Source organism: Bos mutus, chromosome 13 (assembly GCF_027580195.1).
Source record: "Bos mutus isolate GX-2022 chromosome 13, NWIPB_WYAK_1.1, whole genome shotgun sequence".
In the NCBI taxonomy this organism is placed as follows: domain Eukaryota; kingdom Metazoa; phylum Chordata; class Mammalia; order Artiodactyla; family Bovidae; genus Bos; species Bos mutus.
In genome coordinates, this window is record NC_091629.1 from 18,415,726 (window position 1) to 18,427,870 (window position 12,145).

The 12,145-nt window shown below is 52.2% G+C and overlaps 1 protein-coding gene across 3 annotated transcripts in view; it reads left to right on the forward strand.

The window, feature by feature from the left end:
- The first annotated feature begins 5,122 nt into the window (after positions 1-5,122).
- Positions 5,123-12,145, forward strand: part of RIPOR3 (RIPOR family member 3) — a 72,864-nt gene continuing 65,841 nt past the window's right edge. The window contains exon 1 of one of the 3 annotated variants that reach the window (XM_070381047.1): positions 5,123-5,652. The gene's annotated coding sequence lies outside the window, so the exon portion shown is untranslated. The remainder of the gene's footprint in view (positions 5,653-12,145) is intronic. The other 2 variants (XM_070381046.1, XM_070381045.1) reach the window with 2 other exon arrangements.

The following is a 12,145-nucleotide window of genomic DNA, read 5'->3' on the forward strand; positions in this document are numbered from 1 at the left end:
GTGTGCGAGGCAGCCGGGGAAGAAGGAGATGCTATTGACAACGACAACCACGTCTATGCAACAGGAGCCGGCTGCACGCCCGGCAGGGCCTACACACTTTACAGATAATGTTTCAGTGCGTCTCAGTATTAAAGTGTGTGTGAATCACTTTGGGATCCTGTGAATCTGGTTCAGAGGGTTGGGGGTGAGGCCTGGGGCTCTGTACTAACAGGCTCCCAGGTGATGCCCCATCCTCTGGCCCATAAGACTGAGCAACAAGATTTTGTCTCGTCTAATCCTACAACAACCCATGAGGCTCTGTAGAGTTATTCCCATTTTACAGATGAGGAAACGGAGACGTCAGGTGACTTGCCCGAGGTCACTCACGTGCGAAGGAGAGGAGCCAGGACCGGACACCGGGGCCTGTGTGCTCACCCAGCTCTGCCGTGATGAGGCAGCGGGGCTGCCGGGCAGAGGGACTCCCCGACAGACTAGGGCTTCAGAGAACGTTTTGGAGAATGTGGCTCCTTAGGGGGTTCCAGCAGGTTAACGGTTAAGGTATCAACCAGGTAAAATCCAGGAGGGCAGAGGGAGATGGCCCAGGGGTGAGAGTTCTGCTGGGGGAACCACAGGAGAGGGACGGGGTGGGGTTGCCGAGGAAGAGAGGGGTAGAGTCCCAGGCGCTGCGGGGCCTCCAGGGCACGGCTCTGACGTTCCCCCAGGGCTGGAAAACAGGTTCTCTAGAAGGATCGATAAACTTTCCATTGACTCATCCTGCCCTGGTGACACTTCCCTGGGCGTCCCCTTCATTCTCAAGGAGGGCGGCAGGCTAGGAAGGGCCCTGCCTCGATACCCTGCCCACCTGGTACTTGCTACCCGGGCTGAAATTAGCACTTGGCAGTATAGGTTTCCATTTGCATGTCTGTCTCCCACTGGAACGTTTCCTCCTTCTTCGTCTCTGTCCCTGAAAGCCTCAGCCTGGCATGTGGGGTGAAAGCACCTGCCCTGCTGACTCAGAGGGGTTGGGACTTTGGAGAAATGGTTTGACACCCTGGAAGGTGGGTGCCTGTGGGGGGATGCAGAGGGGATTCTGGGGCAACGGGGAGGAGTGTGGTCACTCAGCGACTTGGGAGGGTCCTTTAGAGTCATCATAGGTCTCCCTGCCAGACTACCTCTGAGCCCAGGGTCTCCTAAATGCCAGTAACTCAGCACCACCTTGGCAACCTGGTCATATCCATTTGCCACCTGGGCCCTTGTGTACTAAATATTTTCCTTTCCATCGATTTATCACCTAACATTTTTTTTCTGAGTTCATAGTGTTAGTCACTCAGTCAGGTCCAACTCTTGCCCATGGACTGTAGCCCACCAGGCTCCTCTGTCCATAGAATGCTCCTGGCAAGGATACTGGAGCGGGTGACCATTTCCTTCCCCAGGGGCTCTTCCTGACCCAACGATCGAACCCGGGTCTCCTGCCTTGCAGGCAGATTCTTTACCAGCTAAGCCACCAGGGAAGCCCTTGGGTTCATAAAACATATTTAAATGAACTTTCAATTTTATTTACTTGTTTGTCTTTCAGTTTTATTGAGATGTAATTTACACATAGCATCGTATAAGTTTAAGGTACACAGCATAAGATTTGACCTACATACATCATTAAATAATGACGCAATAACTCCAGTGAGCATTCACCACCTCATATAAATACAAAATAAAGAAAAATTTTAAAAAAATACTTTTTTGCTTGTGATGAGAACTCTGAGGATTCACTCTCTTAACAACCTTCCCAGGAACGTACAGCAGTGGTGATTATATTAATTGTGTTCTACGTCACATCCCTAGGACTTATTTATCTTTTTTTTTTTTAAGGGTCTCTAGTTGAGGAGCACCGGCTCTAGAGCTCGTGGGCGTCTATAGTCGCGTCTCCCGGGCTCCAGAGCCTGTGCTCTGGAGGACACGTGAACTTAGGTGCTGCACAGCATGTGGGATCTTCCGGGATCAGAGATCGAACCTGTGTCTTCTGCCTTGACAGATGGATTCTTTACCATTGAGTCACCAGGGGAGCCCCCTTATTTATCTTACAACTGGAAGCTTGTACCTCTTGACCACCTTCATCCAATTCCTCCCTCCCCCAAACCCCTACCTCTGGTATCCACAAACCGGACCTTTTTTCTATGACTTTGTCCGTTTTTTGAAGTGTAATTGACTTACAACGTCATGTTAGTCCCTGTTGTACGACACAATGCTTCGGTATTTCTACACATTACAGTATGATCACCACTCAACTCTCAATCGTAGGCTAGTTTGAAATTCTCAGAAAAGTTGCGAAGACGGTACAGAGACTCTTACATGGTTTGCACCCAATTTCTAGCTGTCCCCCTTGTTGCTGTCTTACACTGCTGTGTTCATTTGTCATAACTAACGAGCCAGTGTTGATGCAGCATTGTTAACTGACATCTGTGTCTTATTAAGGTTTTGTTAGCTTTTCCCTTATCTGATGGATTCCCTTTTAAACTTAAAAAAGTTAAAAATAGGAAAATGAAAGACAGTGGAAAACCACGCTCAGTTGGCAAACAGGATTCTAGCTGGACGCTGTTGGCTCGTGACTGGCTTACGCTCGAGGCAGCTTTCTCTTGGTCCAAAAGGGGATGTTAGTAGAGGGCAGAGGTGTTAAAGATGGGTGAGCACAAAGCGGAGACTCTCCCAGGCCAAATGGGACGCCAAGAGAATTGCCTCGGAAGTGAAATGACATCGGCACTGTAGAGTCAGTGGGACTGCTCCATGCCCACTCTGGGTGCCGCCCGGAGTCATCTCGGTCACTGCCCCGTGTGAGCCTCCCCTTGGGAACTGCCACCCTCACGTGGTTAGAAACTCCAAGTCTGAGGCTGCAGGCTTCCCAACCTGGGGGCTCCTTTCTGCCCTGGAGGACAAGGCGGAGGGGCTGGAGCCTCCACTGGCCCAGGGCTGTGGGGACATCATCTGTCTTCTTCATAGTAATGCCCCAGCTGAATCCCCAAAGCCTGCAGGCCCTGGACAAGGGGGGCATAGAGAGCTTTCTGGAGGATTCCATCGTGTCACAGCCCATGGGAAGGAAACCCCTTGCATGGCCTCAGGCCTGCTTGCCCGTCGTGTGTGAGACGGCTGGTGTGAGTGGTCGGTGAGCTGGAGGGCTGAACCGAAACTGGGCTTCTCAGCAGCCCTTGTCTCGGTGAAACGTCTGAACTCATTCACGCTCATTCCTTTAGAAGGCTTCACACTGGTTTTAGTGTTTCATGACTTAGAGTAGGTGACATTGTTTCCTGAACCCAAGTCATCACTTTCCAATCCAGCACTTTGCTTTCAGATAGAGATCTGCTGGCCTCCTTTCTGGGAGACCAAAGCCCGCTCCGGAGTAATTCGGACAGCTCCCTGGCTCTTAAGGAATTTTACTCGGTGGAAAGTCACTTTCAGCTCTGGGTCCCAACACCTGACTGCTTGAGTGTATGCTAAGTCGCCGCAGTCGTGTCTGACTCTGTGACCACGTGGACTGTGGCCCACCAGGCTCCTCTCCGCAGGATTCTCCAGGCAAGCATACTGGAGTGGGTTGCCATGCCCTCCTCCAGGGGGTCTACCTGACCCAGGGATCGAACCCGCATCTCTTACATCTCCCGCGTTGGCAGGCAGATTCTTTACCACTAGTGCCACCTGGGAGAGGTGATCAAAGCAGACCGTTTGCAGAATCTCTGGGTTCACTCCTCAGGGCTGACATTTAGTTCTTGGCTGACAGATTGCAGAATTCTTTGAGTTAGTCCAAGGAGGCCAATGGATGGATGAAATTTTCTCCGAGTATGGGGTGCCGTGTTGCTGGGCACCCCATATCTCTGGTTGGGACAGAGATAATTGATAAATCCATCTCACTTTTTGAAATGAAGCTACTACAGGTATGAGCACCACCCTTAAAATTTGCCTCTCCCCTTTCCCAGAGGTAATGACTCAGTGAAGTGTATATTCTTCCAGACTATTTTCCTGGCTTTATATGTGTTTCCATAGCATTTCATTTTATGTGTGTGTAAGGGCGGAGGGTTGCACAACCTAGATTATATTTATTGACTATACCATTCTGATCCCCTTTTCACTCACTAATACGTCTTGAAGACCTATCTCCATTGTAACATACAGACGCAGCTCACCCTTTAAATCCCTGCCTTGGATTCTTGCACATTCCATTTAATCAGTCTTTTTTTTTGGATGGATATTTCTGATGTTTCTTATGATAAACGTTTTTTTTCTTTTTTAAGCAGACGTCAATGTGCACGCCTCCTTATGGATGTGCATTAAGTGATGTTTTGGCTGGCAGTCTATGCTTATTTCTGGTTTTCGAAGTTATCGCCAAATTACCCGTCAGACTATCTGTGTGTGGAGAGGGGTGTCAGTTTCTCTTCTTTGAGGTTGTTTATTCCCGGTGTCTTGTCTGCAGTGGCTGCAGGGTTGCAGGGAGCCAAGGGGTGCAGAGAGAAATTCATCTCTAGGTGTTACAGGCTGGGAGGCACCACAGGGGTGGGGACGGTGTGAGGGGGCGGTCTCCGTGGTAGCGTCAGTGGGGGCTTTGTTCCCAGGTCCATCCCTGAGCAGGATCCCAAACCGAGGCACCCAGGTGACCAAACCAGCCGTGGATCGTGTCTGGACCCCACTCTTGACTGGCAGACACTGCCAAGTTCATAGGAATTCCACATACATGTAACGGGGGGCGGGGGGGGGGCGGGGGCCAAACCCTGAAATCATTAGGTTGTAAATAAGGAAAAGAGGAAGGAAAAGAGGCTGACCACTAAGTGCAAAGACGTGAAGGGAAAAGGCCAAGCTAATTCCCACCCCGGAGGAAGTGGGAGGTGTGAAGAGGGATGAGACTTGAGGCGGGAAGCTGGACCCTGGGATGGGGAGTGCGCAGGGTCGGATCCAGGACAGAGGCGGGGGAGGGGGACTGACGGGAAAGAGGGGAGAAAGGAGAGAGACTGGGTGGGGGGACTGAAAGTGGCAAGGTGAGGGGGACGAGGAGAGAGCGGGAGGGGGAGCCTGCGTCGGGTCTGTTTGCGATTAGCACCGAAGCTGGTGCCGAATGAGTAAGCAGAAACTTCCAGGCATCCCCACACCCCCCTCCGAGGCCAAGCAGAAATCAGATGCTCTGGTGATTAATCGTGGAGAGTTCAGGACACGACCACAAACGCCGTGCAGACTTGAAATTAGCTGCCTTCCCCCGGCCCCCTTGCCAAGATGGGAGTGAGGGCCGGGCCGTGAGGGGTGGGGGCCCCGCCTGCTGGGGGCCAGCATGGGACTCTCCCCGGCGGAGCTCAGAGTGACACCGACGGGCGATCGGCCGCGGCCAGAGCCGCAGGCGGCATCCGGGGGGGACCGGGCCGGCCGGGGGGCCCCAGGCGGGCTTCCTGGAACCCCGCTCCGCGGCCGCCTGCACCCTGACCGGGCCCGATAAGAGCCCGGTCGCTCTATCCGAGCCCGGGGAGCGCCGGCCCCGCGAGGGAGGCCGGGCCGAGGGGTCCTCCAAGGCCATGTTCCGAGCTCACTGCCTCGTCTCCTGAGCCCCGCGCCGGTGGGAGCCGCCGCTCGTCTCAGCGATAAAGAAAGTCGAGCTTCCTCCAGGGGGACGGGGCGACTCTGGCAGAGAATGTTCGGACCTGCCGGGTGGTGAGTGTGGACCAGACTCTGGGGTGGGAGAGCGGCGTGTCCAGTACATCCCACCTGGAGCTCCGCGAGCCCTGAGACTGAGATGGGATCGTAGGAGGACCTCGCTTTGTGGCCTTGGGCAAGTTCTTTCCCCCACTCCGGGCCTCCCTTTGTTCATCCCTAAAATGGGTGGTTGAAGGAGGTCGTCTTTAAGGGGGTCTTACTATACTACTATTTTTATTATTCTTGTTTTTGACTGTGCGGCAGGCTTGCAGGATCTTAGTTCCCCGTCCAGAGATTGAACCCTGGGCCCTTTCAGTGGAAGTACAGAGTCCTAACCGCTGGATGCCAGGGAATTCCCTATGACTTCTATGTTTTGTGGGTCTGCTGCGCCAGGCGCTGCGCCAAGCATTGATGAAGCTTCAGCTTGAACAATCCCCTCCAGCCCCGGGGCGGGATAGAGATTCTTATTACTATTAGCCTCATCGTACACTGACAAAGGGAGACTCAGAGAAATGAAGTGACTTGCCCGAGGTCACGCAGCTGGTTGGCAGCAGAGATGGGAATCAGATCTCGATCTTTCTAACTTGCCTCTTGCTAAGCTCTGCACTTCCAGGAGTAGTTGGGACTTGTGTCCTCTGTATTCTCTGAGTCTGTGATGATCCCAGAAAGCAGAAGTGAAGGAGGAGAGGAAGTGTTGTGTATAGGAGGCCGGCAGAGGGACTGGACAGGCGAAGCCATAGGCCGAGCAGCCTTTGACTCTTGGGAGGGTCTGTCAGCCCGGGGATGGGCAGGGACTCCTGGCTTGAATGCAGAGGGCCTGATGCCCCTTGCGGTATTTGCTGTCCTGTTACAGGAGGCTCCTGGGGCCGTGAGAGAAGAGGGTTAATGTCAGGCAGGGGTGGAGAGAGCTGGGGGTGGGGACGGTGGCACATGTCTGTATGAGGTTGTGTTCCAATTTTGTTTTGCCTTTTCAAAAATCTGTTTTGAATCATTCTGGGCTCCCACTGCTCCTCTGGCCCAAACAGAATTGTGAAACACATACAGTGCTTTCCACATGCCTCCCTTGGGGGAATCACGTATTCACATCATCGAGGCTATTTGCATATGCATCCCTGCAGCTGTGATAGCAGCAGCCAAGAGATAAGATGCAGATAAAGCCAGCGAGTGTCTCTCTGGCACCTACAAGGGGGAAGCATATTACATCAACGAGGGCTGGGAAATCCACGGCCAGGCCGTGGCAGGTGGGAAGTCCCTTGGGTGTCCGGCATCTGGGCAGAGCTGGAAGTCCCAGCACCCAGATGTGGCCTCCTCTTTCTTCTTCTCTTGGAAAATTCCACCCCATCGCAGCTGTGTACTCACTCCTTTCTTTCTGGGTCTGGCCCAAGCCCTCTGCCCTGGGCTTGACTGGAGACCTGACTGGCGGTCCTTGCTCAAGAGTGACCAGCTTGTCCCAGGAGATTCCCCTCAGTCCTGGGCAAACCCAGATGGTTGGCCACCCTATGCAGTTCTGCCCTTGATTTCTTCTTTTTTTTTCCTTTGCAACTTTGACCTAGTGACTCGCTTTCTCCCATCTGTAAAACAAAAGGATTATTTTAGGAAATCTTTACAATCTCTTTGCAACTCTAAAATGCTGTGACTCTGGCTGGAGAGAGTCAGAGCACTCAAGTTCTAAATGCGGGTGAGACACAAGCTTAAAGAGGAGGAAAACCTCCCTGTGAATCCCCCAGCGCATCAGGGAATGCGCTGGAGGAGGCTGGAATTCGGACGAGCTTGAAGAAGTGAATGCTGTCAGTGAGAACAGCCCTGGGTATCCACAAGCTTCAGAAAGGTGTGCGTTCAGTTGCTCAATCGTGTCTGACTTTTTGCAACCCCATGGAGTGTAGCCCGCCAGGCTTCTCTGTCCATGGGACTCTTGAGGCAAGAATACCAGTGGGTTGCAATTTCCTGCCATTCCCAGGAGTATGGGAATCTTTCAGACCCAGAGATTGAACCCTCAACTCTTGCATCTCCTGCAGGCAGAGTCTTTACCAGTAACACCACCTGGGCAACTCTGTTGCCAACACCCATCTGGTGGGGCCAGACTCCACTGCTTAGTGCCTGACCTGCTGTGGGTTCCTGCCCCGCCGGGGACGTTCTCAGCTGTGTGGCCCTTGCACGTGGTGTGCTGGAGCCAGCTTGGACCTACTCGTGAAAACCAGTTGTCAGATTTTTAGGAACTTGGTGAACTCATTGGTAAACAGAACCATTATTAAAAATTAAACTATGTAGATTTATAATTAAATACATGATATTAAAAACAAAGGGCGTAGGTACTCAAAACTCATCACTTTCCATTTTTAAAAAAGCTACCTGGTTACTGATACTGGTGTTCCTGGGGATATTTACATCCTGTGTGTCTGTCTGGTGGAAATATCCAGTGCACTATTGCAGATCTCTTCCTGATTCCAATTTTTTTGCGACTTCAGGTTGGTAGCCTGAAGTCGGCCATGGGTGGGAGGAATGACACCAAGAGAAATCGCAAACAGTACAACTCAGGGCTTGATTTATTGTTTTGTTGATTATCTAGCTCAACAGACAAAGTGACCTAGACAAAGGAAAGGAGAAAAGGTTGATGCAGATTGAACACAGACGTGTGTTGTCTCTCTGCTTGGTGCAGTGGGAATAGTACCCAAAACCGAGGAAGTTGCTCACTTTGTGGACAAGCCAGGAAAGCGCCGACCTGCTCTCTGCTGTATCCTTTTTTCTCACTCCTTAGCGTGAAAGCAGATATCAGCCTGCGTTCTGGAAGGAACTACAGTCGCTCGTCAATTATAACCATAGGTTGACAATAGATACAAGAGTTGAGGGGCAAAAATCGATAACAACATCCTGTGTGAATCACTTGAGGAAATGAAATTTACGGAAAGGGGGTCATCGTACATTTTATGTTTATCTGTAAGTTGTCTGTTACACAGCCTTTGTGTCAATACAATCTACAGCAAACCTGGGTATATATGTGTTTGAGAGTGTGTGTAAATGCATAGATCTTACACACGTGTGCATGTGCTTACACACATACACTTTCCCCCGGAAAACTGGTTGTTAAAACCTTTACGCACACACCGCTGGCCCCACCACAGCTTGTGCCCAGGGTCTTAGAAATCTTATGGACCGTCCTGAGAGACTGTGCTCAGCTCTCACCCAGAGGGATTCAAACTCCAGGCAGCGGGCCTTGGATACAGTTCCTCTGCTTCTTCCTCTGGCCTCAAGCAAACCAACAGCCAAACTTCTCTCTCCTGCCCTAAGCGCTGGAATGGATGCAGAGACTGGGAGGGGCAGAGGGTGTCTCTGGCACCAGCTGCCTCCAGGGGCCCAGCTCCGGCAGCAGGAAGGCCCCGCTCCCCGTGTCCCTTGGTTCCCTCATTCATGCCCTCCCACGTCTGTGGGGTGTTTCCAGGTCGCCTCGGGGGCAGCTCCGTGGAAATCCCACCCCATTTCAGGTCTCACTCCTTCCATCCTTGTTGTTAATGCACAATACACGATTCTCTAATCAAAACGGCGTCTTGGATCGCGGAGGAGGAACAGCTAAGCCAAACCTGTAGGGAAGTTCAGACCACCTTCTATTTTTAGAAAGCCTCGGAGCCAGGTGGGCTCTTTCCAGTCTCCCAGGCCAGCAAGCACGAGAGGAAAATATTTCTCATTCCCCTGCTCCGCCTTCTTAGAGTCCCGGCCAAGGAGGAGGCCCAGGTGGGGACACTGGCCGCCTCAGAGAAGCGAGGCTCGGATGGCAGGAAGTGAGCCCTGCCCGCAGCAATTTTAAAAAGAGCTAAAACCAGTTTGTTTGTTTTTTTTTTTAATTTTAATTTTGCATGTAGGAACAGCAATCCTGAGTTTAAATCTCAGTGGGTCCCACTCCAGGCAACCTTTTCCAGACCGTTCATTCACTCACATGCGTGTGTGTGTGTGTGTGTGTGTGTATTAGTTGCTCAGTCGTGTCCGACTCTTTGTGACCCCCATGGATTGTAGCCCCCAAGCTCCTCTGTCCATGGGGATTCTCCAGGCAAGAATACTGGAGTGGGTTTGCCATTTCCTCCTCCCAGGGACCTTCCTGACCCAGGGATTGAACCCGAGTTCCCTGCATTGCAGGTGGATTCTTTACCACTGCACCTCCTGGGAAGCCTATATTCACTCACATATGTAATTTTAATTTTCAAAAATGAGATCATTCTTACATTTTATTCTGCATCTTTCTTTTTTCACTTGATGATACACCTTGGGTGTTTTTCCCTGTTAGCACAGGAAGACCTAAAGCTTTCCACACCTGCCCCCAGGAGGACTGTGAGAGGGGAGCTATGGTGACAACCATATCTCTGTTTTCACATCAGGTCTCAGATTTTCTATTAAAAATTTTTTTATATATTTTTATTATTTATCTGGTTGTGCTGGGTCTCAGCTGCAGCCTACAGCTTGCAGGATCTTCAGTCTTTGCTGGGGCATGCAGAACTCTTTTTTAAACTAGTTAATTTGGCTGCGTTGGGTCTTGGCTGCTTTTGTTGTGGCTCGTGGGCACTGCATGTGGGATCTTAGCTCCCCAACCAGGCACTGAACCTGTGTCCCCTGCCCCGCAAGGCGCGTTCTTAAGCACCGGACCACCAGGGAAGCCCCTGGAACTTTCTTGACCGCCGAACACACAAATAGAGCCCAGCCGCTTCCATTTCTCAGTTTAAGGACATTCTTGGCCCCACCGTCCGCCTGTCTCTGGAAGCTGACCGCTCCCCTCTGCCCCCGCGGCCACGGTCACCTCCTCCCTGATGTCTCTGCCGCTCCACCTGCCTCTCTGACGGTCTGTTCTGCACCTGCAGCCAGCGGGGTCTTGTTCAAAGGAGATCGGATCCCGCCCCTCCTCTGCTCAGGGCACCTCCTCCCCGCGGCCTGGCAGTCCTAACCACAGCCGCCAGGCCCCACAGAACCTGGACCTCATCTCCCCTGCCCACCCCGTCACTGAACTCACTGCCGAGTACAGTCCTGAGCACAGTGTGGCCTCAGGACCTTTGCCCTTTGCCCTTGCTGCCCCCTCTGCCTGGGACACTCATTCTCCAGATCGCCACATGGCTCCCTCCGTACCTCTTGCCATCATCTAACACATGATACATTATTCTTCTTTTTCAAAATATCTTCTGCTGGAGGGGCTTCCCTGGTGGCTCCGCAGTAAAGAATCCACCTGCCAATGCAGGAGACACGGGTTTGCTCCCTGATCCAGGAAGATCCCACGTGCCGCGGAGCAACTAAGCCTGTGCACCATGACTCCTGAGCCTGTGCCCTCGAGCCGGGCAGCCTCGACTACCAAAACTCAGCAACAAGAGAATCCGCAGCAACGAGAAGGCCGCACGCCGCAACTAGAGGGTAACCCTTGCTCGCTGCAACTGGAGAAAGCTGGAGTGCAGCAACAAAGACCCAGCACCGCCAAACAGACACGATTATTTTTTTTAAATAAAAATGTGAGTTTCCTGAGGGCAGGATTCTCTCTCTCTTTTTTTTCCTGTTTTGTTCAGTGCTGTATCTATCCCATAGCACGCACTCGGTTAAGTCTTATGGAAATATTCGCTTGCTTCTGCGTTGACCAGCAGAGTCTTTACCACTGAGCCCCCAGGGAAGGCCTCAGTCCTCCAGATTTGGGTTCAAATCCTGGATCCCTTGTCAATGTGCTGTGTGACTCTGGGCAAATTACTCCACCTCTCTGCACCTCTAGAATGCAAGAGCGCTCTCTTCCAGAAGCCGCGTGAAGCCTTCCATGGTTCTTCTCCTGCCGTGGTGTTTCCTGTTGGGTTGTGTGCTCATTCCTGAAGCATCCCTGGAATCCTCTCATTGGTGTAAGGAATCGACAAGGCTCATCCTTGGAGCTGAGTGGGAATCAATTCCACCCAAACCAGTGTCGGTGAATCTGGACATGAGGTGGCCCCCAAATGGAAGTCACTCAGTCGTGTCCTGCTCTTTGTGACCCCATGGACTATATAGTCCATGGAATTCTCCAGGCCAGAATACTGGAGTGGGTAGCCTTTCCCTTCTCCAGGGGATCTTCCCAACCCAGGGATCGAACCCAGGTCTCCCGCATTGCAGGCAGATTCTTTACCAGCTGAGCCACCAGGGAAGCCCTGAGGGGCCCCAAAGCCAGTGGCAACTCTTGGGGGAGCAAGCAGGGGCTGGGCCACAGGAGGGCAGGTGTCCACTCCAGGCTGGGCTGGTTTGGCCATTGACCTTGGTGACCATCTTATGGCCAGAGAGACTGTCCGGGACGAGTGGTGACCAGCACTGGTCTCTGGCCTCATCCACGTGAGGCTGACGGCTGTGCTTGGGCCGTTGCACACACACGTCTGGAATACCTATTCCGAAGGGTAATTCCCAGGGAGAAAGTGTGTTTATACTTTTCTTGGGGGGAAAATTCCATTTCTGTTGCTAATCAGTTCCGCTTGAGAACAGCTTTTCTCAACACCAGCATGTTGGCCGCCCAGGCTCGTGTTCTGTGGATGAGCTC